We start from the raw sequence: 4,891 nt of genomic DNA on the forward strand, positions 1-4,891 counted from the left end.
CCTAGTGCCGGGTACCTTATAGGCACTCTGGGAATATTATTAACTGAGCAAATGAATGAATAAATCCCTAATACAGAGTCTTTCCTCCAGGTATTTACAGCACCTCAGTTCTTGCACTTACATCCCCAAGATTACATTTTGGGGGAACCAGTTCTCTCCTCGTTAACGTCTGACTAAGGAAGCTCTTTCCACCTACTCGCCCCATGTCCCCAGGCCTGGAACCTCTGACATAGATACTTGCTTACACGCTCAGGGGATCGATGTGCCTGGAGCAAGCTCCGATCACATGCACCACCTAGGAGGAATTCAGTATGAACCCACATTCCAGCTTCTCCAGGCTGCCCACATTCGCCACCGTTTTCTTGCTGTTTCCTCCCTTCCTTTCCTTTTCTTGCTACTCTCAACCACGCCGACTGGCCACCGATTGCTTGGGAGAAATACTGGTTTCTGTGTCAGATGTTCACACAGCTCAGGAGAGGTAGCATCAGAATTCATGTGTCACTCTACATAGTCTGGCCAGCACTCATCCAGCTTCTCTGTGTCCAGAAGTTGGATGGTTTTTTTTTTTGTAGAGACAGTGTCTCACTTTATGGCCCTCAGTAGAGTGCCGTGGCCTCACACAGCTCACAGCAACCTCCAACTCCTGGGCTTAAGCGATTCTCTTGCCTCAGCCTCACGAGTAGCTGGGACTACAGGCGCCAGCCACAACGCCCGGCTATTTTTTGGTTGCAGTTTGGCCGGGGCTGGGTTTGAACCCGCCACCCTCGGTATATGGGGCCGGCGCCTTACGGACTGAGCCACAGGCGCCGCCCAAGTTGGATGGTTTTTTACTGACTCTTGCTGTCTACACTGGGCATGCTGGTGGCAAGGTGAGCAGGACTGGCTGGGGCTCTCCGCACACAGCAGTGCCCGTGCTCTGGACCCGCACCCTCCCAGCAATGCAGGTCTCAGCATGGCCCCTGTTCTTCCTTGGACCATAGCAGCATCCAGAAGGATTTACAGGTATGTAAGCGGGTGTGTGCCTCATGCCACAGAGTGGACTATGTGGCTTACCACCATCTGGTGGGCGGGTGCTACCCAGAGGATGTTGCTAAAGCCCTGACTGAGGAGGTGGCGGTTCTGGTGGGCCCCCGTGAGGAAGGGGAGATGTTCATGTGGCCAGAGAAGCTGCCCTTAAGCCATACCCCAGCCAGAGGCCGCTGCAGCTGCTGACAATGGAGCATTGCCCTGACCTCAGTTGCATCAGGAGAGCTAGGCAGGGTAATGAGGACCACGTCTCTCTGCTCACAGGTTACTGTGTGAAACCCACCTGAGTGTCTCTCTGAGAAGGCCTACACTTCAACCCCCACCAGTAGGGCCCTTCCCATTTACACTGATGTCTTGGATTTTGATGATGGTGCCCCAGATACCATGTCCCAGGGAGCCAAGGATATGTGCACCTTCCTGCACTGGGCATCCGAGCCAGAACATGACCATGGCAAACGCACGGGGCTCAGGGTCATGATGATGATGATGGGCTTGTTGCTGCCCCTGGTCTATGCCATGAACCAATGTAAGTGGTCAGTCTGAAGGGTCAGAAGCTGACATATTGACCACCCAAGTACCCTGTCCAATAACAGCGTGTTATTCTACCTGACCAGGCTGTCAAGCCCAAGAGCCATTTAGGGCCTGTTCAGGCCTCAGCAGGTCACTCAGCTAAGCCCCTGTTTATCTGGGACAAGAGGGAAGGGGGCAGGAGGCCAGGGTCTAGCTCCGGATCCTCCTGCAGCCCCCATCATGGGGGGGCCAGAAAGTAGGAGGCAGGGGAGCAGTCTGCAGGGTCTGCAGGGGGAGAATTATGGGGAGGGGAGGGGACTTCAGGGTAGGTCCAGGAGGAATAGCAGCCAAAGAGGAACTAGTGAAAAATCTCAACGAAGAAGAATCCCACCATTTGGGAAGGAGTGAAGGCCAGAAGCCTGGAGGAAATGTCAGGCGGGGGCAGGTTAGGTGATTTGTCCATGATTTTCCATAGGCCATCTGGAACAGGTGTATTGATCACAATGAAGCGAGAGATGATCAAGCAAGGTACAAATTCCTGAACCTGACAGTCATTATGACCTTGGCCTCCTATCTTGAATCCTGAGGTTAATAATGTGGCCACTGCTTTACAAGCTTGTGTTTGTGATTTAATTTTTCTGAAAACCTTCTGGTGTTCCCTTTTAATCAGTTTCTAATTGAACATTGTTTGGTCTCAAAGTTTCTGTTGGCATGATAATTTCACCCATTTTTAGGAACAAGAAAAGAAACTTTACTTGATACAAAATTAACTAAGCGGTTTATAAAGCCGCCTATTATCCATCATCTTCCCCTTCCACCTCCTTATTTTTGGTTAATATTTATTGCTTTCCCCCTCCTAGCTACCTGGACTAAAAATCTCAGTTTTCCTTGACAATTATTTTTTCATGACCACAATCAATAAGAAATTATCATACTTTTCATTCAACATATCATTTTTGAAACATGTCTTAGTGTTTTTTTATTTGAAAAAAGGCCCCTGGGCCAGGTGCTGTGGCTCACACCTGTAATCCTAGCACTCTGGGAGGCTGAGGCAGGTGGATTGCTTGAGCTCACCAGTTCAAGACTGGCCTGAGCAAAGGCGAGACCCCTTCTGTACTACAAATAGAAAAAACTGAGGCAAGAGGATCGCTTGAGCCCAAGTTGGAGGTTGCTGTGAGCCATGATGCCACAGCACTCTACCCAGGGCGACAGCTTGAGACTCTTGTCTCAAAAAAAAAAAAAAAGCCCTGGGACATCTGATTGAGTGACTACTCCATGCCATCCCTGGCACCCCATGTGCGTCTGGAGCAGGAGCGTTTTCACAAAGTTCTCCTATGTTTGTGGGGTGTTAAAGAGCCACATTTAGGCCAGGCTTAGTGGCTCACACCTGTAATCCTAGCACTCCGGAAGGCTGAGCAGGAGGATCACTTGAGTTCAGTAATTAGGGACCAGCCTGAGCAAGAGCAAGACTCCAACAGAAAGGGAAGAGGAGGGGAGGGGAGGGAAAAGTTGGGCTCAGCACCTGTAGCTCAAGTGGCTAAGGCGCCAGCCGCATACGCCAGAGCTGGTGGGTTCGAATCCAGCCTGGGCCTGCCAAACAACAATGACAACTACAACCAAAAAATAGTGAAGCATTGTGGCAGGCACCTGTAGTCCCAGCTACTTGGGAGGCTGAGGCAAGAGTATCACTTAAGTCCAGGAGTTAGAGGTTGCTGTGAGCTGTGATGTCACAGCACTCTACCCAGAGCGACAGCTTGAGGCTCTGTCTCAAAAAAAAAAAAAAAAGAAAGAAAGATAGATTAGTTGGGCATTGTGGCAGGAGCCGGTAGTCCCAGCTACTTGGGAGGCTGAAGTAGGAGGGTTGCTTTAGCCCAGGAGTATGAGGTTGCTGTGAGCTAAGATGATGCCTTGGCATTCTAGCCTCTCAAAAAAAAAGAAAAGAAAAGCCGCACTTATAGGTAAGTTAAATGGAGTCCAACTGAATATGCTGTTTTCCATCCTCTGAGAATTTTGGGGGAGAAACTGAGGCAAGGGATTCAGAACTATTACCAATTAGAGGTCACCAAGGCCTTGAGTGGGGGTGAGTCCCCTTCAGGACATGCGTGCACACTGCAGGAGGCAGCAGTGATGAGCTGTGTGGCTATTCAGCAAAACTTGAAGTCCCAGGGCTATGAGGGTGGGAGAGGTAAGGGCAGGAACTTTAGGACTGTGCTGCTATAGAATCTTGGACAGAAGGGCAAGGGTGTAGAAGTAGGGGCCAATTTAGCTGGGCGATAGGTGGCATCTGACAGGCACAGTAGCACACCTAGAAGGCAGCCGTGGACCGTGGAGCTCAGTTGGGCAGAGAGGGCAGAATCCTGCAGCAATGGCGTGGCCACGAGGAGGAGGTGGCCTTTCTGAGGGGAGGCTGGTGAGGATGAGCATGTGCCAGTGTCTGTGTCCACAAGTGTGTAGAAGTGTGTGTTTGTGTCTCTGGAAGTGAGAACTCTTGGTACATCTTTTGCACATGTGTGAAGTGTGCTAGTGTGTACATCAGTTCAGAGATAGATGCGTGTCTCTGGGGTAAATTTATCTATAGTGAGTTTACCTAAGGGTGTGTGTATGTGTGTGTGTAAGAGAGAGACCGTAGAGATAGGTTGTTAATCACTGTGTGCATGGGGGGAGCAGGGCCAGTGATAAGGGATGGAACAGCTATTCAGAGGTAGACAAAGGGAAGGTCTAGATTTGTTGGCAAGAGAGCTATGTTCAGATCTCAACTTTGCTACTTTTCAGCTGCATGGCCTCAACAGCCTCTCACTCTCTCCACACCTCAGTTTGTTCATCTATAAAATGAACGTCACTACCCTTACCACCCCCACCCGCTGGGCTGACCTATGGACAACTCTGGGCGGACACCAAGGAGCTTGGTGACTCAGTTCCCTCTGGGGAAAGGGAATGAGAGAGGGTTCCTACTATTCCGTGCGCCTGGAATTTCTTCCCATGAGCAAATATATTATTTTATAATAAAAAAGAAGTCAGAGGGCAGCACCTGTGGCTCAGTGAGTAGGGCGCTGGCCCCATATATGGAGTGTGGCTGGTTTGAACCCAGCCCCAGCCCAAACTGCAACAACAAAAAAATAGCCAGGTGTTGTGGCGGGCTCCTGTAGTCCCAGCTACTTGGGAGCCTGAGGCAAGAGAATCGCCTAAGCTCAAGAGCTGAAGGTTGCTGTGAGCTGTGATGCCACAGCACTCTACCAAGGGCAACAAAGTGAAACTCTGTTTCTCTAAAAAAAAAAAAAAAAAAGTCAGGAAAGAACCCTCACCACCTTTCTCATCTCAGCTCAGAAGATATTTGTGGTTCTGGGGACAGAGCACC

General features: G+C 50.2%; 1 protein-coding gene and 1 pseudogene across 1 annotated transcript in view; both read left to right on the forward strand.

The window, feature by feature from the left end:
* ADGRG5 (adhesion G protein-coupled receptor G5) overlaps nt 1-4,891 on the forward strand; it is a 266,713-nt gene that overhangs the window by 26,919 nt on the left and 234,903 nt on the right. The window lies entirely within an intron of this gene.
* On the forward strand, nt 856-1,616 carry LOC128560659 (cytochrome c1, heme protein, mitochondrial-like; annotated as a pseudogene).

Source organism: Nycticebus coucang, chromosome 2 (assembly GCF_027406575.1).
Source record: "Nycticebus coucang isolate mNycCou1 chromosome 2, mNycCou1.pri, whole genome shotgun sequence".
Taxonomy (NCBI): domain Eukaryota; kingdom Metazoa; phylum Chordata; class Mammalia; order Primates; family Lorisidae; genus Nycticebus; species Nycticebus coucang.